Source organism: Dermacentor variabilis, unplaced genomic scaffold, assembly GCF_050947875.1.
Source record: "Dermacentor variabilis isolate Ectoservices unplaced genomic scaffold, ASM5094787v1 scaffold_14, whole genome shotgun sequence".
In the NCBI taxonomy this organism is placed as follows: Eukaryota; Metazoa; Arthropoda; class Arachnida; order Ixodida; family Ixodidae; genus Dermacentor; species Dermacentor variabilis.
In genome coordinates this window covers 2,398,771-2,424,968 of record NW_027460302.1, presented here as the reverse complement: position 1 = coordinate 2,424,968, position 26,198 = coordinate 2,398,771, and the positions used below count along the sequence as shown (strand labels likewise).

General features: G+C 45.1%; 1 protein-coding gene across 1 annotated transcript in view; it reads right to left on the bottom strand.

The window, feature by feature from the left end:
* Positions 1-26,198, bottom strand: part of LOC142567706 (sphingosine-1-phosphate phosphatase 2-like) — a 216,321-nt gene that overhangs the window by 24,843 nt on the left and 165,280 nt on the right. The window lies entirely within an intron of this gene.

The following is a 26,198-nucleotide window of genomic DNA, read 5'->3' as shown; positions in this document are numbered from 1 at the left end:
ATCATTTGGGCTACAGCCAAATTTCGTCCTTACCTAACGATACCTTCACAAGATTGGACAAGCACGGGACCCTGAATGTAGCATCTGTCACACTCTCGAGACAATAGCTCACGTACTTTGCGTGTGCCCTCAATATGCGGCCGAACGAAGAACATGCAAATCTACAGTTGACAGCTTGGACTCCCGCCCCTTTTCAGAAGAAAAGCTTTTGGGCGCGTAGAGGCGTGTTCACTGTGCCCAACGTGCCATAATATCACTTTTGAACTATTTAAGTGAGACTGGTTTAGACGATCGCCTCTAGAAGCTGTGAGACGTGCAGTCAGCGCGAAATGTATTTGCGCAATAACTTTTTGTGACAAGATTACTTTTTGTATGGACAAGATTACTCTTACGTGTATTGCGTCTACAGTGCGCATCCACATATTGGACAACCTGTAGATAGTATCTCATTGTACCATAACATAATCACCCGCCACCTACCTTTCCCTACATTTCCCACTTCTACTTTCCCCAATGAGGAGTAGCAGGCTAGAGACACGCTCTCCAGGCCGACCTCTCCTCCTTTCTCTGCATTGAAATCTACTCCTACTCCTGTCCTTACCTATATGGCAGGCCATTCAAAATCGTCAGCGACTACCACGCGTTGGGTTGTCTAGCGAAATTAAAGGACTCCGCAGGACGCCTGGCGCAGTGGAGCCTCAGACTGCAAGAATATGAGATCACTGTAATGTACAAGTCCGGACGAAAACACTGATGCTGACTGCCTATCACGCGCCCCCATTGACTCTCCGCCGCAAGACGACGAGGATGAAGACGCATTCCTTGGAAAAATAAGCGCGGAAGACTTCACTGAACAGCAACGGGCAGATCCGGAGCTAAAAGGCATCGTCGAGTATTTGGAAGGGAACATCGACGTTGTCCCTAGGGCATTTAGGCGAGTTCGTTTTCAATTCAAAAGAACCTACTCGTGAAGAAGGCCTTCTCGTCAGTCCGCGCCAAGTGCCTTCTTGTTGTTCCCTGAACACTCCGTCCAGACGTACTACACGCACTACATATGACATGCGACCGCTGGTCACCTCGGATTCTCCCGGACGCTATCGAGGATACAAGAAAGGTATTACTGGCTGCGCCTGACCGCCGACATCGCCCGTTACGTCAAGACATGCCGAGACTGTCAGCGACGTAAGACACCACTGACAAGGCCAGCGGGATTACTACAGCCGATCGAAGATCCTTGCCGACCGTTTCAGCAGATCTGCATGTATTTGTCGGGATGCTTTCCAACGTCAAGATCCGGAAATAGGTGAATCGTTGTGAAACCTCACCCGTTTCGCTGGAACTAAAGCTCTGCCGAAAGGTAGCACAGCCGAAGTGGCGAAATACTTCGTCGAGAACATGCGGCTGCAACATGCTGCCCCAGAAGTCATCATCACCGACAGAGGAATAACCTTTACAGTGGAGCTCACCCAAGCCATTCTGCAACGCAGCCAGACAAGCCACAAGAGGACAACTGCCTACCACCCACAGACGAATGGTCTCACGGAGCGCCTAAATAAGACCCTCGCCGACATGCTAGCAATGTACGTCGACGTCGAGCACAAGACGTGGGATGCCGTCCTGCCAGAAACAACATAGGTCACGCCGTTCAAGCTGGTTTACGGCAGGAATCCTACGACGACTCTCGACGCCATGTTGCCGCACGTCACTGACGAAGAGAATCTTGACGTTGCCACATATCTCCAGCGCGACGAAGAAGTCCGACAGCTCACCCGCCTGCAGATGAAGAACCAGCAGAGAACCGATAGCCGACACAACCTTCGGCGACCATATGTCAAGTACCAGCCTGGCGACCGTGTTTGGGTTGGGACTCCGATACACCAACGAAGACTCGGCGAGAAGCTTTTACGCCGCTGTTTCGGACTCTACAAGATCATCCGCCGCATTGGCGCACTCGACTACGAGGTCGTGCCAGACGGCATTACGCTATCACAACGACACGTCTCATGACATGAAATACAGTAGAATCTCGTTATTAAATTTTACGGGACCGCCGAATTTAATGCGTTAATTTGAGTTATCGTCGTACTGAAAAACCAATAATTTCATGTCAGTAATGTAACACAACAAAGAAAATTACATACCTTTGCAGCATATGCACGTGTTCGTACGTAAATACTAAACGAGAACGCTGGGCACAGTTTAACTACAATTTATTCTTGAAGAAGTCTGTAATCTTCTTCTGGCGAGTAGACAACAAGCGCTGCAGGACGAACGCCTCCATAACCTCGACCTTCCTCTGAACGTCATCGGGGACATCTTTACAGCGTCCGAGGAATGATCGCATCTTTTCTAGAAAGACGAAAACATCCGAGCTGGAAATAGTCTCTTCCTCTTCACGTGTTGATTCAGTGTCGACATCGTCTTCGTCACTACTGCAATCTTCTTTCTCACGCACTTTATTCACGACGTCTTCGTTGGTGAGCTCCGCGGATGTAGCCGCCGCGCTGTCGCAGTCAATGTAATCATCGAAGGTTACCACGGTGTCGACGGGGAGCTTCTCGGTAAGCTCATTCCACAGTTCTGGATTGAGCCCCTCTGTGCCCTCCAGTCTTGTGGCGTAGCCGAAGCCTTTAAAAGGCCTGCCTTTTGCCAGCAGTTGCTGATCGTGCTTGCCTTCACGTTCCACCACGACCCTGGAAGCATTTCTGTAGCTTGAGGAATGTTTACCTGTATGGGCAGCTTCAGTCGAATATTCATCAGGAGGCGCTGTACAACACGCTTCCGAAATTCGGCCTTCACACATCTGATGATGCCCTGGTCCAAAGGTTGAGCAAAGTACAATTCGGGGGCATTGCTCAATCGCACGTTCACGATATGCGCCGAGCAATTGTCAACGATGAGGATAATTTTTCTGTTTTTCTTCTTCATTGTGTCATCGAGCTGCAGCAGCCGCTGAGTGAACAATTCTCGCGTCATCTACGCTTTTTTGTTGGCTCGGTAGTAGCAAGGAAACGAGATGTTTTTCAAGCAGCGCGCCTTAGCAGACTTCCCAACAACTAGCGGGTTGAGTTTTTCCGTACCCGTGGAGTTGCAGCACAACCGAACCGATACGCGGAGACGTGATTTCTTTCTGCCCTTGCACCTGTAACCTTTGAAGTTCATTGTTTTATCAGGCAACAACTCATAAAATAACGCCGTTTCATCGCCGTTGAAAACGTTGTCTGGAGAGAAAGACTCGATGATCTCTTAAAAGCGCTCGTTCCGCCAAGCAATCGCACTCTCAGCGTCTGCTGCCTTTTCTTCGCCACAAGCAACCTGCCACGCAATGCCATTCCTTTGCCGAAAGCCGTAAAGCCATCCGGAAGTTGCATCGAAACCGGAGATGTCCAAGGCCGCCGCGAACTCTAGCACCTTCTCTTGAATAATTGGGCCTGACAAAGGCACATCGTTTTGTCTGGCATCCTTAAACCACGTGGAGACGGCGTCGTCGACGTTCTGGTAGTTGCCAAGCCGCAAGCGTTTTCTTGAGGGAGCGAGCTGTGACTCTCGATGCAATTTCATAATCTTTTACCGATCCTTGAGCATCGTTGCCATTGTTGACGGGGGAATATCACGCTCCCTGCACAGGTCGACTAGCCTTCTTCCAGCATTCAGCTTCGTCAAAATGTCCACTTTTTTTTAGCGAAAACTGGCGTCGCTTCTTTTTAACGCGGGGGCCAGGAGAACTCATTGTCAACAAAGCGAACGCACAACACAATCACAGCACCGATAACTTCGCAGCTCCTGCCTATTGCTATCAACGTGGTGACGCTAGGCCTACGACGTAGTAGGAGAGTCCGAACCATAGAGTTTTTCACTATAACACCTATAGAGGGTAATCTGGCGCCACCGTGTATGGGAGTTTCCTAACAGGCGCTGTGCCGTCATGGGAATGACGGTATATGTATCTGCGAGGCTTGTGTTGGCTGCTGTTGTAAGAGGCTTCGTCCAAAGCATGGATATGGCTACACAAATAACGCATTCTTAAAGTAAGATCTTCATAAAATGTTTCCATTTACGTATATTACATCTTTACTCACCTACAATGCATGACGAAGCGAAGAAAAGCAAGAGCATACGACAAACTGTTTCAAAGCGAGCGCGAATCTTGTCGTCTGTCCTCCAACTTTAGTGGCCTGCTGATACTTTTTACGTATCATATAATTGTACATGCAATAACAAGTTCTCATAGTTAAACAAAACATGTTCTTGTTAGCTAAAACAACTTTTTACTTGCTGTTTTAGTACAAAATGAATCAGTGTGACAGACGGAACAGTGCTTGCCAGGCACGTCTTCAAGGTGTGCTGGCTCTCCGAGAACGATGCCAATCCGAAGTCACAATATACCGGTATTCCCATGCATACCACAGCGCAGCAGTGCTAGATTTCCCTCTAGGTAATATAGTGAGAAACTCTATGGTCCGAACAATGCCTCTTTCACTAGATGCCTGCCGCGTTTTCCCAGTGGCACGGCCGCTGGATAAAAAAAGAAAGGTTATCCAGTGGCCGTGCATTGGAGCGGTTTCTGTAGTTCAGGGTAGTCGTGGAGAGATGGCGATCGCTGCCGACCCTACTTCCTGTTGCGGAGAAAGTGACCATTACTAGGCTGGCGAGCGCTTGACCAATGGCTTGACGAGGGACCGCGGGTTCTGCCTCCGGGATCACAACAGGCGCCGCTAAGAGGTCGGAGGCAAAGAAACGTGATTCCAGTTTGGAGCAGCCGCCGCAACTAGCGCTCGCAGCCAACCCTGGTGACACAACGTATAACTAGGTTGTGTCACCAGGGTCTGCTTAATGTCGCAGGGGATGTATAGCGAGCTCGCAATAATGGAAATAGACGAAGAGGGGAAGTACAGCCTCGGAAGTGATCATAAGCGTATTAGTCTACAGTTGGGAGCCCTGCACAAAAGAGAAATGCAGAGAATTAAAAAATAGTACGCAGAATTAAATGACGAACAAGTAGAGCAAATAGCGGCCGGCATAGAGGAAGCAATAGAGAAATATCCCATGGAAAAGTGGGATTATAATCAGTTAGAACTACTCATTAGCATAAAAATAAGAGAAGTAAACGGAATAAACCGCTGGAGAGGAAAGAGGAAAACACGAAGTTGGCGGAATAAGGAAATTAGGGAGGTCATCGAACAACGACGCTTGGCATCATGGGAACACAGAGAAGCAAAGAGGGCGCAGTTATGTGAAGAGGAAGTAGGCCAAAAATGGGAATCTTATCGATAAAACAAAAACCAACCAGAGCAGGTCCTCGTCCAGGCTAAAATAAAGCAGTCCTCTGATCGTTGGCTGGCTGAAGTTCGCGATGCAACTAAAGGGGGGGTCAAGAAAATTCTGGAACCATATACTCTGGCTGGGTAAAGCGAATCACAGAAAGCAGGAACAGATTCACGATGCCGAGGGAAATTGTTTAGAGGGAGATGACGCTTTGAATACATTGGTTCAGTTATAGCTGAGTCCTTTTAGGAAAGACGATAGGGTAATCGCCCCAAATGAGGGAGCAAGACAGGATAGCACAATACAAAACAGCTTAGAACAGACCAATCTTAACTGGAAAAAGGCGGATGCAAATGTTCCAAAATGCACGTACGTAGGGACAGACGAAATTCCAATCAAGTTAATTAATGAACTTGGCTCAAGAAGCAAGGAAACGCTGATGAAAGCATTGGAGACAGTCATAACAAATAAGCTAATTCCGCACAGCTGGAAACAGAGTAAAATGAATTTGATTTACAAAGGGAAAGGCGATAAGACCAACATCAAATCCTTCCGAGCAATAACGATAACGTCAACTATACATATAGCCTGGCAATGCAGCCGGTGAAATTAAAAGTGCAGTCATGGGTAGAAAGTAATAAAATACTCGGAGAACCTCAGAACGGATTCAAAAGTGGTAGGCGCTTAGATGATAACGTGTTCGTACTTACCCACTGCATAGAAATAGCTAAGGCGGAAAATAGACTTCTGTATTTAGCCTTCCTGGACATAAGTGGGGCATACGAAAATGTGAACAGGGAACTCCTGTGGAACATATTAAAAGATGAAGGTATTGGTCATGAGGTAATTTTTCTACAGGAAATATATCGAGAAAATAATGTTGAAATAACATGGGAAGGAATTAAGAGTACGACAACTGTCGAGGTAGACAATGGATTAAGGCAAGGTTGTCTTCTATCACAGCTGCTGTTCATGCTTTATATGATAAGTATGGAAAGAATGCTACAAGGAAGCAATCTAGGGTATCATCAGTCGTACAGATTAGGCGGAAAGGTTTCTGAGCAACGACTACCGGGTTTAATGTATGCGGACGATATTGTACTGTTAGCAGATTGCCAGGAAGATTTGCAAACTCTGGTTAATTACTGTGGAGACGAAGGAGACAGTCTAGGTTTCAGTTTTAGAGCAGCTAACTCCGGTGGCATGTTTTTCAACGATGCAACTGATCAGGAGCTTACAATATAAGGCCACGAAATACCCCAAGTGGCCGAATACAAATATATCGGGGTATGGATAAACAAAGAGCAGGTGTACACGGAAAAGCACGAACAGTCTCTCGTAGCAAAAGGGCGAAGAGATGCCGGGATAATGAAAGATAAGGCATTGTGTTGGTACAACAGGTATGAGGTACTGAGAGGTATTTCGAAGGGCGTAATGGCGCCGGGGCTTAATTTCGAGAATGCGGTCCTGTGCTTAAGGGAAGAGGTTCAGTCGGGACTAGAAGTAACTCAGAGAGCTGTTGGAAGATTAGCACTAGGTGCCTGCAGGAAAACCACAAAAGAAGTAGTACAGGGGGATATGGGTTGTGCATCGTTCGAAGCACGGGAAGCTCAGAGTAAAATCCTATATGGAAAACGCCTGAGGAAACTGGACGATAACAGGTGGGCAGCTAAGGTATTTAAATATCTATACAGAAAGAGCGTTGACTCACAGTGGCAGAAAAGAACTAGGAAGCTAACCAGTAAGTATGCCAGACACGAGGACGGAGAAAGACAGAGCATTAAACGACAGGTTAAAAACGCGGAAGGTAAAAATTGGATAAATTCAATGGAAAACAAGCATAGTGCTGAACTATATCGATACTGGAAACAGCGGATCAGGAAGGGAGCGTTTTATGATAACTCAAGAGGCAGTGCCCCACTCTTTGAAGCTATAGGTGAGGATTTCTTAGAACGTGGAGCTATAAAAGAAATTTAACGAAGAAGACACATGTACTGTGTGTGGTAAATCTGTAAAAACAATAGAACACCTTATACTGAAATGTGATGGTATCCGTCCCGATTTCGATGCGGGCACAGTCACGCTTCTTGAGGCCCTAAGGTTCAGAGATAACAATAGTCATGTAAATAAATGTGCGGTGGAAATTAGCAAAAAGCGATTGGAGCGCCCGTGGTGTCGTCGTCTTTCTTGTGTGTGTTGTTTTTTGGCGCAAAATCTTTTCAGTATGTAAGCGATTGGAGGATTGGTGGCTCAAAAGCAGAGAGGTGACGTAAGGTTAAAAGTGTACGAAGACGTATTCAAAGGAAATGGCGAATTTTAATAACTTAAAACACAGTTTAACAAAAATAAAAAGTTGAGCATGGTGGCAACTGCCATCACTCCGTTTCAAAGGGGGCGCTCCTACCTTCCATCCATCCATCTGGTGGAGAGGAAGAAAGAGGAGAGGGACCGGAACCTGTTTCTCAGCTCACGCGGCAGGCATCCTTTAAAGGAAGCATTGGTCCGAACATGACCATACGCGACGCTAACGCTGAGGCCGATGCTGCTGGGGCTGTACCCGTTAAAACGGGTTCCCCAGCGCATGGCTGCTGCTGCGGATGATGATGACAGGTATAAGCCCCAATTCGGTGCGGAAACTTCAGCGGAACTTCGTAATAACGAAGCACCTTCGTGATTACGGCAATAAATTACGTACGTTTTGCTGAACTATCCGGTAATCTGAAATTCGTAGTTTTAAGTGTTTTACATTGAAAATATAGGCATTTTGTCAGGAATTTTTAAAAATTTCGTAACACTTAAAAGTTCGTTAATGTCGTGTTCTTAGTAACGAGATTTTACTGTAATTACTTATGTGAGCACATTGGTTACGATGTTGATTATTTCTTTGATGTGGCTAAGGAGACTGGGAAAAACAAACTAATAAAAGCATTCGCGATGTCAGTCGGAAAGGAGTAAACATTTCCATAATAATGAATAATTTATAAATTCATTAATAACACGTCATTGCTTACGAGTGTTACCTTTCAAAATCCTCTCTTCATGGTATTGTTTGCGGCTGCTTTTCACAAGAGTGTTAGGGTATTGCAGTATTTTTTATGATTTTAAGGAATTGATTGTAAGGTTCCTTCTTAGTTTTTCTGTAAAGGTTATCCTTATGTGAAACTTCGCACAATACTAGTAGTTAACCAGCGGTTATGTGGAAAAGTATAGATTTTTCGGCATGTAACAGTTAAGTAGAATATGGAGCACAAGTAGAAATTACAAGGAATAAACTCAGTGTAAGAAGAGTGGGCGAGGTAAAGACTGGGGTGAGGTGGTACACGTGACCAGTCAGCTTCTGCACGAATCTATTTTTCGTGAAAAATTGATTTACTTAACATTTTATTGAGTTGAAATGCAGTTATTGACACTTGTATTCACCATTCTTTTAATAAGCACTCAGTTTGTACTGTGTGAACACTAAGCTGCAGGCTTTCTTTCTGTGTCTTGTTTTGTACACCTGCATTTCATTTATCATGTAATAACAACTTGCCCAGCAGTGTATAACCTGGCTGTTGCCGACCGTCAACCATGATGGCGGACATGTTTATTTAATGGACACCACTGGGTCAGCAGTGTGTAGGATTCATTTGTTTTCAGTAAATTAGCACTGCTCTAACTGCATTAGCTGGTCACTGAGTGGAACATTCACTTTCACATGCTTTCCCATCAATCTTCCAAAACAAAATGTGAAAAGTAGTGTGACATAAGCAAAATGAATGCCATGGTTGCTTAGTGGCTATGGTGTAGGGCTGCTAAGCACGAGGTCACGGGATTTAATCCCAGCCACAGCGGCCGCATTTTGATGTAGGCAAAATGCGAAAACACCTATGTACTTAGATTTCGGTGCACGTTAAACAACCCCAGGTGGTCCAAATTTCCAGTCCCACACTACGGCATGCCTCATAATCAGATCATGGTATTGGCACGTAAAACCCCATAATTTAATTTCATTTTTTAGCAGAATGAATCTGACACTTTTATTGATGACCTGCAATACCTGCACGAAATGCAGGCTAAAAAGTTAATAAGAACTTAGCTCATTAGCATATGGTAAATTCTCTTGTGCTATAGAAGTGTGCTCCCCATCTGTAACGCATTGAAGAAAACAAACGAAAAGCAATGATCAAATCTACGCTTGTATGCTCTTGCAAGTACAAATTATTTAAAAGATTGGGCTGCACTGCCTGAGAGTTTGTATTCAGAGCACCAAAAATACAACAGGAAGTAGACATGTTACGAATGCGCAGGTAGTCAGCTTTACAAATCTCTAGTAGTGTACCTTAAGAAAGTGCACTGCCGAAAGTTAAACATTTCACTTCTGCAGTGAACAAATTGATACATTGAGGTTTTCTAAGGAAAAATTTATCTTTGCATAAAAAGCCATCAACTGCTTTATTTTTCAGCATTATCCTACATGATATGCATTTCTGCGCATCCTGAAGGGGGTCAAGGATTGATGACATATTGGCGACATAGTGACACAGATCAGATCTCTGCATTTACAGATTGAAGGGCTTTCCCACAAAACAAGCACACCTTTTCAACAGACATCAGTACCAAGTCTATGGTAACTCTGAAATTTCATATGCAAAATTAAACAACTTGTTGGGAGAGTACTTCAGTTTTTTTCATTCAAAACACCAATGATTAAGCTTCACTCTGATGTATCACAGCACATGTTGTGCCAAATGGCTTTTTGGAATAAAACAATGAAAAATAAAAGCACTAACAATTAACTTGTGTGTGGTAAGGAAAACTTTTACAATATTTCCAGCATGCAAATTAGTATATTTTGCTCAGAATGATGCCTACCATTCTTTGGCAGCATTTGTACAGACTATTTTGAACACAAACAGCCCTTGATTGCATACCATGAATGCATAATAAAGGGACACTAAAGGCAAATGATAAGTCGACGTCGACTATTGAAATACCATTCGAGAAACCTCGTAGTGCTTGATTCGTGCCAAGAAAATACTTAGTTTACGAGAAAATTGCATCTGAAGAGTCCGCAGCCTTTTTTGAAATTCAAATCTCCCGCCAGCCAACCGGGGGAGTGGTGACGTTGCACACGCCGTCACCACCTTTTGCTGCTGTCGGTGAGTAAAACGGCGCCCGACAGACGGCGGTACCGTGCCAAGACAGAGCGCTGGATTCGCCGCTGCAGCTGCTTTTTGGTGAAGTGGCGTAGACCGTTCGGGCGTCCCGCGACATCACATGGAAGTTGAGTTCTCCGCTACGTGCATGAATACTTTGTTTAGCGCAAAACGACAGCACAAGAAAGACGAACCCCTCCCCCCCCCCCCCCAGGACAAGGCGCTACTCTCAACTGACATCATTTTATTGCGTCACTCCTTTAAAGACCGCTCAAACCAGAGGAACATGCGCAGTGAGCACCATGCGGTGGAGCCACCAACATCCGATCCCAAGAGCGCACACATGCGACAGAATTCAAAAAACCAAATTCAGCGCTGTACAAGGTTAAGCAAGGCACGCTAATGAACTGTGACCTCGATGACTGCATGAAAAATGCTTCCGAGAACTCTCGGGCGGTGGTGTCACGGCTCTTTTTCAAAATCGTGGTATTACGAAACATGGGTTTGCACTTGCATGTTTTACAATGCTGAGCCAAATGGGAACCTGTGCCTGTTGGTATGGATCGCTCATGTTCTCTAGGGCGCTCGTTAACACAGTGGCCTGACTGCCCCACATACACTTTGCCACATGACAAGGGAATCTTATAAACCACACCGACGCTGCAATCTGCAAACTTCACGTGGTTCTTTTCACAATCAGGTTTTTTTACTTGTTTTAGAAATACGGCTGCACAACATTGACAGTTTCTGAGGAGAGGAATACACTACCGGAATTTTGTATCTAGTGGCGACATTCTTTAGATTGTGAGCCACTCTGTGGCAATACGGCACAACTTCAGGCCTTTTCTTTTGTGTGATGCAGTTACTTTTGTGCAGCTTCCCTTTCAGTTTCTGAAGCAATACCTCCGAGACTGACGCCACCACCACACTTGGGTAACCAGCAGCCTGCAGCCTATTTAACTGTGCAATGAAACTCATGTTCGCAGAGTGGTGACAAGATTTCATTAAAGAAGATTCTAAACACATCAGAGCAATGGCGCGTTTGCCAGTATTTGAGTGCGCAGATGCGTAAGGTAAATGTTCCTTACGTGCACGTGGCGAGTACATCCAACAGGCGTGGCCTGTTTGCAAGGATAGCTGCAAATCTAAAAACTGGAGTTTACCGTCCCTAGATAGCTCATGTGTGAAAGCTAAACCTTTGCCATTGTCATTGAATAGAGTTAAAATATCAGCTACTGTCACGGAGCATTCATTGTTAGTCTGTTTTATCACAACAAGAAAATCGTCAACATATCTAAAAATTTCAACCAAGTCATTCTTTAAGGCACTCTTAAGAGCGCGGTCCACAAACGATAAAAAAAGTATTACAAAGAGCAGGCGCCACACATGAACCAATACACACTCCATTTTTCTGGATAAAAAGGTTATTTTCTAACCGGATAAAAGTTACACTTAAATAAAATTCAAGAAGGGACATGAAACTTTCCGAAGACAACCCGGTCGCATTGCGAAAATCTGCCTCGCCACTTTCATCGATGCACGTTATCACACTGCGAAATAGCTCATCATGTGGTATTGAATAGTAAAGATCTTCGACGTGAACAGAAAAAATGTCGGCTACTGAATGGTTGTCTTCCAGAAAGGAAACAACATCGAAAGAATCCTTTATGATATAAGGATCGTCAGTAGTTGAATGCTTCAACTGTTTTTGCAAAAAGCGGCTAACCAAAACCTGCCAACAGTTGTTTTCACTGACTATTGTACGAAAAGGCACATCTGGTTTGTGCGTTTTTGCAGTGAAAAAAACCTCTAGAGCAAGTACCTTACATTGTTTTACATCTTTCACAACCTTGGTGAGGCCTATATTTTCCAACAAAGAAATGGCTTTGCGTTTTACCTTCCGAGCTTTCTCATTTGCCAGAATGAAGTTCTTGTTGACAGCCTCAATGGTTTTTTTGTTGAAGACAGCAGACGGAGCTATCAGAAAACCGCCCTCTTTGTCACTCAGTAACAGCCGAAGTTCATTGTCTCTAAAGAAATATACTGTGCTTGTGATCACAGCTGTGGAAGGTGGCACGCTCGCGGTGATGGTCCTACGAAGGCAGTCCACCCCATCGAGGAGGCTCCGCTCCTGGTCCTCTAGTTCTGCCTTCCTTGCGATGCGCCTGTTCAAAGCCAGTAGCTCATCTGCAGGAATTCTTGGTTCCGTGCTATACTTCGGCCCATTCTTTAACAATGCAGCAACTTCGTCAGGAAGCCTGACGTCACGGAGTACCTGGAAACCAGCGGTGACAGGTTGCGTTTTTTCCTTTCTGCGCGGGAGCCTGGACCGGAGGAGTAGCAGCAGCTGTGTCCACCAGAATTCTGTAGTCTGAGTTGATAGACGTCTGTAGAAACGAAATTTCTTCTCGGCCACAATAGGCGCATCGCGCGAGTAGCAGACAGCTCTCAACCAGTCGCACAGAAGGCGTACCAGCCGCCAAATTTCAGAACGAAGAATCCGACACATTCGCCGCACGTGGCCGACGGAAGGCCTGATGTTCCCGAAGACTCACCACGTCTTGAGGAACATGTCCATTCTTCATGCAGAACGTAAGCATCCTTGCACGGCATACAGCAAAAGCTATGTGACTGACCACAACGTGCGCTCTTGGGATCGGATGTTGGTGGCTCCACCGCATGGTGCTCACTGCGCACGTTCCTCTGGTTTGAGCGGTCTATAAAGGAGTGACGCAATAAAATGATGTCAGTTGACAGTAGCGCCTTGTCCTGGTCGTCTATCTTGTGCCTGTCGTTTAGCGCTAAACAAAGTATTCATGGATTCGCACCAACTAGCCCGCCAACGCATTGTGCTGAACTATCTTTGTTCTACTGTGGGCCCTGATATTTGTGTGCCTGTGTCATCTCCTGATCCTGCTGTTCTGATCAGTCACATAAGCTTTTGCTGTATGCCGTGCAAGGATGCTTACGTTCTGCATGAAGAATGGACATGTTCCTCATGACGTGGCGAGTCTCTTCGGGAACATCATGCCTTCCGTCGGTCACGTGCGGGGAATGTGTCGGATTCTTCGTTCTGAAATTTGGCGGTAGGTACGCCTTCTGTACGACTGGTTGAGAGCTGTCTGCTACTCGCGCGATGCGCCTATTGTGGCCGAGAAGAAATTTCGTTTCTACAGACGTCTATCAACTCAGACTACAGAATTCTGGTGGACACAGCTGCTGCTACTCCTCCGGTCCAGACTCCCGCGCAGAAAGGAAAAAACGCAACCTGTCACCGCTGGTTTCCAGGTACTCGGTGACGTCAGGCTTCCTGACGAAGTTGCTGCATTGTTAAAGAATGGGCCGAAGTATACCACGGAACCAATAATTCCTGCACATGAGCTACTGGCTTTGAACAGGCGCATCGCAAGGAATGCAGAACTAGAGGACCAGGAGCGGTGCCTCCTCGATGGGGTGGAGTGCCTTCGTAGGACCGTCACCGGGAGCGCGCCACCTTCGACAGCTGTGATCAAAAGGACAGTATCTTTCTTTAGAGACAATGAAGTTCGGCTGTTACTGAGTGACAAAGAGGGCGGTTTTGTGATAGCTCCGTCTGCTGTCTTCAACAAAAAAGCCATTGAGGCTGTCAACAAGAACTTCATTCTGGCAAATGAGAAAGCTCGGAAGGTAAAACGCAAAGCCATTTCTTTGTTGGAAAATATAGGCCTCACCAAGATTGTGAAAGATGTAAAACAATGTAAGGTACTTGCTCTAGAGGTATTTTTCACTGCAAAAACGCACAAACCGGATGTGCCTTTTCGTACAATAGTCAGTGAAAACAACTGTTGGCAGGTTTTGGTTAGCCGCTTTTTGCAACAACAGTTGAAGCATTCAACTACTGACGATCCTTATAGCATAAAGGATTCTTTCGATGTTGTTTCCTTTCTGGAAGACAACCATTCAGTAGCCGACATTTTTTCTGTTGACGTCGAAGATCTTTACTATTCAATACCACATGATGAGCTATTTCGCAGCGTGATAACGTGCATCGATGAAAGTGGCGAGGCAGATTTTCGCAATGCGACCGGGTTGTCTTCGGAAAGTTTCATGTCCCTTCTTGAATTTTATTTAAGTGTAACTTTTATCCGGTTCGAAAATAACCTTTTTATCCAGAAAAATGGAGTGTGTATTGGTTCATGTGTAGCGCCTGCTCTTTGTAATACTTTTTTTATCGTTTGTGGACCGCGCTCTTAAGATTGCCTTAACGAATGACTTGGTTCAAATTTTTAGATATGTTGACGATTTTCTTGTTGTGATAAAACAGACTAACAACGAATGCTCCGTGACGGTAGCTGATATTTTAACTCTATTCAATGACAATAGCAAAGGTTTAACTTTCACACATTAGCTATCTAGGGACGGTAAACTCCAGTTTTTAGATTTGCAGCTATCCTTGCAAACAGGCCGCGCCTGTTGGATGTACTCGCCACGTGCACGTAAGGAACTTTTACCTTACGCGTCTGCGCACTCAAAGACTGTGAAACGCGCCATTGCTCTGATGTTTTTAGAATCTTCCTTAATGAAATCTTGTCATCACTCTGCGAACATGAGTTTCATTGCACAGTTAAATAGGCAGCAGGCTGCTGGTTACCCAAGTGTGGTGGTTACGTCAGTCTCGGAGGTATTGCTTCAGAAACTGAAAGGGAAGCGGCACAAAAGTAACTGCATCACACAAAAGAAAAGGCCTGAAGTTGTGCCGTATTGCCACAGAGTGGCTCACAATCTAAAGAATGTCGCCACTAGATACAAAATTCCGGTAGTGTTTTCCGCTCCTCAGAAACTGTCAATGTTGTGCAGCCGCATTTCTAAAACAAGTAAAAAACCTGATTGTGAAAAGAACCACGTGAAGTTTGCAGATTGCAGCGTCCGTGTGGTTTATAAGATTCCTTTGTCATGTGGCAAAGTGTATGTAGGGCCGTCAGGCCACTGTGTTAACGAGCGCCTTAGAGAACATGAGCGATCCATACCGACAGGCACAGGTTCCCATTTGGCTCAGCATTGTAAAACATGGAAGTGCAAACCCATGTTTCGTGATACCACGATTTTGAAAAAGAGCCGTGACACCACCACCCCAGAGTTATCGGAAGCATTTTTCATTCAGTCATTGGGGTCACAGTGCATTAGTGTGCCTTCCTTAACCTTGTACAGGGCTGAATTTGGTTTTTTTGGATTCTGTCGCATGAGTGCGCTCTTGGGATCGGATGTTGGTGGCTCCACCGCATGGTGCTCACTGCGCATGTTCCTCTGGTTTGAGCGGTCTATAAAGGAGTGACGCAATAAAATGATGTCAGTTGACAGTAGCGCCTTGTCCTGGTCGTCTTTCTTGTGCCTGTCGTTTTGCGCTAAACAAAGTATTCATGGATTCGCACCAACTAGCCCGCCAACGCATTGTGCCGCTACGAGCAGTTTGCCCGAGTTTCGCGAGCCAGCAAAACCAGCGCAGCACTGCGCGATAACGAAACTAGTGATACACAAAAGCGTGGGCAAGGTCCATTCAAATAGGTCGCGAAGCTTCGGGCGAAAAGCGGTTCAGTACAGATTGTCACCGACATCAGCATGGGGGGTTATGGGAGCAGTGATTGAAGCGCGACTATGTTTGGAGGGAACAAACATTGGGAAAGAAATACTCGTTTTTTAAATCAAACGAGACCCAGTTACATTCATTCAACGAAAATAAAATTCCTAGTCAATTTTACATATTCGTGACGAGTTAAGAAAATACCAGTGTAATTTATTATTATTAATAAATGCATTTCTTTTCAGCGCCCATTGCTACAGGGGGCGTTGACGCCACTATCACTCGCAATGCAATGCACGTCTTGAAATAGGCAGAAAGGCGCACTCGTAAAGTTCACCTGTTGAAATACGCCCCCCTCACAGTTTGTGCTTTCTTGCTTGTCGAAGTTTGTCTGAATTTGGTGACGCGGGTAGCTTCATCGCTTCTTAATCGGTTCAGTCAAAAGTAGTGAGTTACGACCGCAAGATAATTGTGTCATTGTTTTCGTGCGACTGCGCTGGCCGACGGGCTTGGCATCCGACAATAGGATCAGCACTTTACACCGAAAGCTTTCGTCGGCCTCCAAAGAAAGTATGTTCTGTGCAGGGATGCGATTTCGACAACCGTACAGTTGGCCTTTTCCTGCATCGCTTTCCACGCTGAAAGCTCTAAACGCCCATCAAGTCGAATGGCGGGGCATTTGAATATATAGCTCCAAATGAAGGACAACAAAAGAAATTTCGCGCCTTCGAAAACAAAATGAAGTCACTTCTGGTTTTAACGGACATGGCGTCACATTATTTTTTCTTCCGCCGGAAGTGTTCCCACCGCATACAGATGGCGCTAAGCCCCATGAACTGCCGATGGACCACCATGTTAGGGTGGCTAGAAGGGGAGGTGTGAATACCGGCGGCGCAAACGTGACCCCACAGCGCACCGATGCCGCGGGGCGGCGCTGTTGACCCAGGCGGGGTAAGCACGCAGCCGAAATGAGCGCCTCGCCAGCCTCGCGTCGGCTGCATCTCTACCACCGAAGGGAAAGTGAGCCCGTTTCGGGTATCGCGCGCTTTCTGCGAGCGTCAAAGAATTAATCTTTATCATGACAACAATGTTATGTCAGCTCACATCGTTACACCTGCGAAATTTTACGGGCCCAGTTCGCACTGTATCGAGATTCAAACGCGTTTCGTCTGTGCGCATTTCGTGAGCTGGCTTTGGGTGTTAGGGGCTAGTGGGGGCTTCGAAATAATTTCGACCACTTCGGGTTCTTTAACGCGCACTGACATCATACGGGCCACGGCGGCCGCATTTCGATGGGGGCGAAATGTGAAAACACCCGTGTACTTAGATCTAGGTGCACGTTAAGGAACCCCAGGTGGTCCAAATTTCCGGAGTCCCCCACTACGGCGTGCCTCATAATCAGAAAGTGGTTTTGGCACGTAAAACCCCATAATTTTTTTTGACATCATACGGCGCACAGGCGCCTTGCTTATCGCCTCCCTGAAAATGCGACCGTCGTCCTCGAGATTAGCAGTCAATCACCCTATGCGTGCCGTAAGACCTGTAAACTGCAGACATTACCTGATAACGTCTGGACGTGTTTATCAACCACTTTTTGTCTGCGCTTGCAGACCTGTAGCATGTCATTTTGACGCTCATATAAGCAATTTACTATGATTGCAGACGGTGAAGCAACAGATCTGGTCATGAAATCGTTTATTTACAAGTGAGGAAAAAAATTTACAACACACAAGGTTTCAGTGTTTTCCGTTTCTTCTCACTGCTCTGCTAATTGACACATTTAAGCAAAAAGTGAATCTTTGTGAGGCAATAAAAACGTATAACTGAGGCTGTCAGGGTAGCAGAATGGTCTAGGCAACCAATCTTTGATGTTTAACCAATTGACTGCAAAATCTCGGCCACAGCTTTGGCATGCCAGCGTGTTACACTGAATTAAAAATTATGGGGTTCTACGTACCAAAACCATTTTCTGATTATGAGGCACGCCGTAGTGGAGGGCTCCGGAAATTTTGACCACCTGGAATTCTTTAATGTGCACCTAGATCTAAGGACACGGGTGTTTTCGCATTTCGCCCCATCAAAATGCGGCCGCCGTGGCCGGGATGCGATCCCACGACCTCGTGCTCAGCAGCCCAACACCTGAGCAACCACGGCGGGTGTTATACTGAATAAACGAGTGAGTTTGTTTTCAAGGGCATTGTCCAGCTTATAGAACGATTCTGAGGAATATAAAAGGCCCTCAAGGTGCCACTCTTTGGATGCCTCTGATGGAAGTTCTCAGGGGATATTGCCTTTATCACTAAGACATGCTGCTTTGCAGTCTTCACAATGTGTGGGCAAAACACGCCTTCTCGCCCCATAACCTGCAATGTAATAAACTTTAAGCCGTGCGTCGCTGCGGTGCTCTACATCACTTTGGTGGTCCACAGCCACTTGCACGGCATCTGTTGGCACAGCCTTCACGCTGTCTTCACTGTGGCTTTCTTGTTCAGCCAGCACCTCTCCAACAAGGACATCCGACGACACATTGCCGTCCTTGGGGCTCCTTGTGAGGTTCTAGAAACTAAGACACCTGGATGTGCGCAAGCAACATTTGTTACTTAAGCATGCCGAACTTCTGTAAAACATTGGTACTATTTACCAAGCTTGCACGTATACACACCTTATGACTAGAATGAATTGAGGTGGGGTAGGATGATTGTTTGCCCCACTCGCTTGTCTCACAACGCCAAAACATTGCTCTAGGCGGTCTTGGCTCAGTTTCAAAGTCATCATGTACATGATTTCAGCATTGTCGGTAAGGTACTTTAGAAGGTGTTTTGTTGAATGGATGGTCATCGTCAGCCCCTCAGAAGTACTGTTACTAAGAAAGCCGAGCCCATTGGAGTGAGCCTCCCATTCATCAAGAAACGGAAGAGTTTCATCAAGGGTGGCCTCTTTCTTGCTGCCCCATCTGAAATACCAAAGAGAACAATCATGCACCATTTTGAGAGAAAAACTATGTTAAAATAACCTCATGACTTCTGCAGGGAACCTCGACGTCATAGCTTCAATGAGCCTGGCCGGACCATTGGGACCACTCGATCCCGTTTGGCAAATGCTTGTTTGCAGGCAGGGGCACGGAAGAGATACCTTTTCTGAGGTTTTATTGCACCCAGTATCACATCCGGGCACAAAGCTCCGTCTTCTTTTTCGCTGCCGACTGCATCTCGCCCTCGAATTACGGATTGTCTCGAGGAACACTCCAAAAGGGGCGCCGAGACCAACTGACAGCGGAGGCGCAGGCCAGCACGGCTACGAGTCCCCCGCCGCGAGCGGCAGCGCCACGTTCCCCCTGGTGGCATCGGTGCGCAAGGGGGTCACGCGCGCCCGAAGGAAAGCGCCACCGGTATTCACACCTCCCCTTCTAGCCACCCTAACCATGTCTTGAACATATGGGCTCCTATGAAAGCTTCGCTACCACGTATATTTACCTTGGCGTGGGCGGCGCGGAGTCGAGCGAAAAATGAAACCTTTCGACCACCCGCGTCGTTGTCAAGGATAATTTCAATTAGTTCTATTTTCTAAAAATGAAATAGAACCAGACAAGCAGCACTTTGTTTCGTCTTATGATACAATACAAGGATGTTTTTTTGCTACAAATTGTTGAGTACTTGTGACGGAATTTAAGTGAGGAGTGGTTTCGTCATCGGGTACGTACATAAACGTCCCGGGGGTCTCTAACCATCTCCTGCATTTACCTCGATTTCACGATTATTAGGGCTCTGTTTGCAATAATATTGACGCCTTAGCGATTCTCGAGCACTAATCTATCACTTTAGCTTGACTTAATAATTACCTTTAATTGGTGTCCCTTTATGAGTAAAACAAGACTATTTCTTTCGTAGCACAGCAAATCTCACTTCAAATGGCAAACCACCAAGCAATTCAAGTTGTAGTATTCCTCAGCATCACGCTACACCAAAGTGACAGTTCTCACATAATATCTTTGCTGACAGAGCAGTGTCAAAACTCTATTCAATACGGCTAGAGCATCTGCTTAAAGAATCATGATCAACACAGAAGTGTCAATAAAAGGAATCAGAAAAGCACTATTTACTATTAAACAGACGTAGATGTGACACTAATGAACTCTTAGCAAAAGCTTTTTACAAATTAACCTTCAGACATTTTGCATGCTGTCATGTCTCAATATCTTAGTTTCCAAATGTACTTGTGGTAAGACAGCAGAGGGTAGCTGCATCTTATACTCTGGTCCCATGGTGCACCTTCGGTTGCGATCGAGTCAAGTGCTATCAAGATCGAAAGTGCGCCGTGTGACACCATTATTATAATGTATACTATGATGACGAAAAACAAATCAGATGCAATGTGCGAGATATTTGAAGCTTACTTTACACGATCTAACTCGCAATTTATCAATCCCATCCATCACGCTTTCCGGAAATAGTGACATCGTGTATATAAGACACAACTGGCTCTTTCTCCTACAGGCCTCGAATGTAGCCTGAAAAGAATATGTCTGTGTGTGAATGTTTGAGTCCTGTTCATGGTCTCCAAAAAAGCTACTGGGCTTATGCAAAGAAGACCACGAAGGCTTAGTGTCACGTGGGTGCCAGACTAAACACAGTCATATGTCAGATGCACAGAAGGCATAGTGTACAAGATTCCTTGTTTCTGTGAGAAATACAGTCAAACCTCAATATAACGAGCCTTGATTTAATGAAATTCGTGATGTAACCCCGACCCCCAACTAAATGTATATTCATTTCTCGATCTTAGCTGCATTGAAAACCTTTTTTTTTCAATCTAATGAAGTAATTTTGTGATTTAGTAATTAGGTAATTTTGTAATTTTTGATTAAGTAATTTTTTGTCCTGTTCTTTTCTTGTTATGTTGTCCATGTGTCTAAGTGCCGTAACCTCAGTATTACAAGATGAACTTCCACCAACTAGCCCAATTTCCCACTCTACTAATTTTGTGACACGGTTTCGGTTTACCGAAGTATTCAGCCATATGATGCATGTACTTGAAGCCTACATGGCGGGTAAGCCTAGCAAAAAGCTGTCAAAATGTCGGCCGAGACAAATGTTATTCGCAAGCGCCCTTCCACATGAAAAGTTTGAGCAGAAAAAAACGTCATCGGAGCACGGTATGCAGAAAACACCACTGTGCCATTTGTCACGTGGTAAACAACTTGCGGAGGCTGCGGGGTATGCTGCAGCTCAGAGCGCTTAAGTGACATCCTGGACTAGGGACGTCGATGCATTTCTAAGCACGAAATGCTTTTAGCTCTCGTTGTCGGCGACCTTCAAGAGACCTTGAGCCAAATGCCAGAGCAGATATCCAAGCACTGAAGATGAGAATGGAGCGAGAACGAAATGAGAACATTCGAGCAACCAGTCAAAACTTAGGAAAATGCTGTCTCTAGCCCCCAACCCTTTGTACAGTACCACATTATATAAGCTAGTTACTGCTCAAACAAGGAACAAAACAAATATTGCTTCAAATCTCTTTCTGTTTGTTCAAAATATCACTGACGCTGTAACTTCTAGCACACGGAAGTTTAACTGGTCATTTCCAATAGCAACCTTCAAAAGGAAGACAGAGGGCACCATACACTTGACTGTGGTCTTATGGTGCTGAGACAGGGTTGCCTGTACTCTTTTAAATGCCAGCGGTCTGCGAGGTTTTGTGCCGCTTCAACAGATATCGCCACGCTGTGTGACCAAGCCGTCAGCGTCTAGTGTGCTGCAGATTGTTGTTTGGCAGGGACGAAACTTGCAATGAGGTTCAGTTCAATAATTGGCTCAGTAAGCTTTCAGGCCTGTGTCGCGTCGTGGCCGCATGCGCCTCTGCATCATTCTTCATTTCAATGAGGTTGTTGTCACAAATGCTTAAGCTGACCAATGCAGCGCAATGAAAGGGCAGGTAGGAAGTGTTTTCTGGAGACCAATCACGTAGCGAGTTACACGCCAGAGCAGAAGATTGCTCGACTGTGCCGACAATGCCAGGATTATGTGGCCGTTCACGCAGGTGACAACAGTGCCAGGAACCGCGGCCACCTGCCTAAGGCCACACATTTGCAGTCGACCACTTCGACGCGACAAGAAGAAAATGAAGCAACAGACATTGACCGCGCTACACCGTTGGAACAAGCGGTTGAAGGCGGCGACACCACGGGCAGCAAAAGAAGCCATATGAATGCAATTGTTTCCTGTCACTATCTGACAGGAAACGATTGCGTCCATATGGATCAGTGTACAGTACGGCATGGTTCGGTGTGGTGTGCTGTTGCAAACATGCACTACACCCATTTTGATATTGTGGCTAGTATTTAGAAACACCTCCAATCAATCAGCTTCATGCTTACATCTACTCTCGATTACGGGAGAGCCAGTTTTATAGCCCATGAAGAAGATAGAACGATGCGTTTATCGTGTGTCTTATCGTACTGTACATAGCGCATTTGTACAAGGTCAAACATTCTAGGTCTTGATTGAAGATGTTTTATGGTGAATAAAGGTTCTGCTTTCTCTGTAAAGCCCCCCCCCCCCCCCCACCATGGTGTTCGTTCTATTGGGCGAACCTGTGCCCACCAAACAGGCTACACTTAAAGCACAACGAGAGCGGCGAACACAGTCGGCGATCGTCGTAAATCTGATCAGCGGGTCAAGCGCGTCGGCTTTTATACAGCAGTCGTCGAACGTTCCAGTCTAATCGTTCGGACCCGTGTGCCTTCCACAAAGTTCTACACCATTCGCGTCACTTGATGAAATCAGATAACATAAGGTTCGGCGACAACGGACAGCCGGATAGAAGCCTCGATAACTTTCCAGAAACTTCGGATACATGCAGGCGCGTCCCGCGCTGTGCGATTAGATTTGTTCGGCGGCGAAATCTGATAGCCCGATAAAGATAAGTACACGTGTCAATATTTTTTGAAGTAATCTGCAGCAAACGCAAAGGCCGAGCTGAGATAGTTGATGTCTTAATGAGCATTGTGTTTCTGCGTGTCTAGTGTTGGTGGTGGCGTAATCTCAAGTTACATGGTGCGGAAATGTTCACTAGCCTTGTGACAGCGAGTGTTCATGGTCGTCGAGTGAGATGTGTTCTATTTTACTTGAGTGCGCTAACACAAATGAAACTACGAACCTTACATTGCGTAATTGTCTCTTTGCTATCGCCATCAATGTTCCGTCTTTCTGGCGAAATTGCGACACCTTTTTTTATCAATACGAATATCAGTATAAGATTAAGAGTTGTATTTACTTTGTAAGCGCCATCTTAGTGCTGTGGGCACTAAGCATGGTCAGCCATGGAGCCTAAGATTTACAACGCTACGCTGCGCAAATCGCAAATCTCTGACGCCATAAGCTACACCGATACGTTGTTCTCGGTGCGATCTGTACCGCATGCGCCGATGCTCGTAACAGCGCTATTATAGCCTGACCTTCTTGCGATTTGTTTATGAGTTCTAACTGACAAGATACTATACACCAGGAGCGTCCTGGGAATTAGTGAAATTATATTTACTGCTGAAACTTTAAAAGCTCGTATTAACAAAATTTGCAATTGAACGAAGTGTTTCGCTGTAAGTACATCTTCTTTATATCGAGGTTTGACTACTATGTTGGGCAGAGTGGACGTTGCGGTAATGACCACGTGCATGAGCATGACAATAATGTGAGGTGGGACAGAAGGGTGCTTGGGCGCTTTGCAGTGTGTGGCTGCCGACGGAATTTGGAGGCTACGTAATTGTAGACAGGAAGGGTGCAAGAACCACAAGAGAAATAACTGGGGCAGCCAAGATGGAACAATGTGGCAATAGTATGTGCGCAGGTGTGCCATAAATTGCCCTCACCGATAAGAAGTTCACTTAATTCAACATAAGATGTGCCTTTGATATGACGTAGAAGTGACAGTGGTTCCATGTTGTGCGATCAGGTGACAGCAGTGCTTCAGTACTTTTCATTTTGGTGTTTTCATTGCACAGTCCTACATAAGTGTTCTTTCTGAAGATAAAATCAATTGGAAGTTGGTGCTCTCCATGTTGTCTCTGGTATCTGTCTACGCTTAGACACTAACTGTAAGCACATTTGAATTATACAGTAATTTTTTTAACAGCATTATCAGAGACAAGTTCAAGCAAGCGTCTCGTTTTATGAGTCACTTACCCTCTCGTAACTTGCCTGTACTGTGCTTTCTTCAGCTATCATCATCGCGATGAGCTGGGAGAGTAAATTGAACACTACTCAGTGGCATATGAGGTGAAGAGAATGTTCGGAAAGTAAGACACTTGCAAGATACAATCCCAGGTTTGCAACTGCAACATGGCAATAAAAATAGTACAATTAAGAAACCTGCACCTAAAGCAGATACAATTGATGCATTCACACTGTGCTGAAATATATCATTCATTCATGAATCGGATTATTGCAAAATTCTCTGAAACAATGTAACCATCCCATGTAAAGTGCACATTCACCTACATATCAGAGTTAACAGATATAGTTGAAAAAACTGGGGTTGTATCTGTGTTACTGTAGATCAGTTTTAAATTCTGTGCTTAAATGTTTCCTTTCAGAGCTGTCAATTGTCATAAATTATTATTTTATACATGAGCAATAAAATGTCACGTTAACCTATCAAAATTTTAAAGACACAATAGCAGCTATGCAGAATGCATCAATGCAGCTGTTCTACACGGCCATTTGCTTTAGATAAATATGCAGTTTCAGTGCTTTTTGGTGTTGAGTGCTCTTGTGCTACAAAACTTCATCGATCACCTGGTTTACACTGACAAGTGAACATTTCCGAATTAGCACTTACTTCAAAAATATGTAATTCGTGAAGTGCATTATGATTAATTTACGATTTAACTTTCTGCGTGACCTGTGTCTAATAAGTTGATGACTTCTCTTCATTGAAGAACAACAGGTGCTGTGTCCTTCACCTAAACGAACACACACACTTTGAAATTGTCGAAGTCTAGACACAGGCCCAAACAGTGCCAGTAATCTATCTAATTCAAGCTTGTCACACACACATCTTTAGCTCCTTGGTGGTGACAGTCCTTACACTCGATTGTCACTGTTATCTATTTTCCCATTTTCATATGTCATTGCAGATTTTGTAGCAAAAGAGTGTGATTTAATCGGAGAAAGCACACAATGTAAAGCTGTTGTACATTCTTGCATGTAGTCGTGCAGGACCGATTATTCTGGAATGCACTGCAATAGATATGGAAATATGTGAGTAGGTGTCTTCATTAGAGCCACCATACTAATGACTAGAGTCTGTGTTGTGTGGTTTTGTCACTCAGTGGTCCTGTTTTCTTTAAATGATGTTTAATCAACTAATCCAACCTCGCACTCTAGAACTATATTTAGTATGTTGTGCTTGAGGACTATCGCAAGTCATCACTAGGCAAACAGCACATTTATGAAAAGCAAATTATCTCAGCATCAGCTACGTCATCTGTCATCCTGCCTTTGCTTGGTGCCAATTATGCTGCTGTAATCAGCTCTAAGCGTTACATGACCAGCCACACACCAGATCTTTCTATTATCTCAACAATTGTCTCAGCACTCATTTGATCTCTAATTATACTGCAATCTTCTGTCTGTGCTCGTTGTGGAGTCATTATGTTCCCAAGTTTCTTTGTTAATCTGCAAGCCACAGCCCCATTGATTAGGCTCTTTTCAAGGGTGTCGGTAGGCTGCTTGCCTTGATTGTGTTTTGGTAAATGCAGATACTGAGGTCTAATTTTGAAATTTGAAATCAGAGCTATTTGAAAACTTCTACAAAGTGCCTCACACAAGTAACGCTGTTATAAAAAAGCATTAAATGTGATCCACCTAAATCGCGTCTGTTTAAGAGATTTCTGTGCAACCGATCTGGCTATAATCACAACCAAAATGTGCGCCCTCGTGAAATTCATACCAGAACTTGTCTCTGCCCAGTTGAAAAATAGCAGAGCTGCAATAGCTGCTACAGTCACCACAGCTTCTTGCATACAATTTTTTCGAAGCTAAAACTTGAAAGCCCAACTTTCCATGCCATGCACTGGAATTCATTCAGCAGCCCATCATGGATTACTAGGAGGTTCATTAACTACCATACGAGCTAATAGTACAGTGTTAAAGAGTAGGAGCACACACATTCCCTGCAAAATAAAATAGTGCATGCTTTTGACGGCACCCTAGACTTCAATAAAACTGCAGACAAGACAGGCA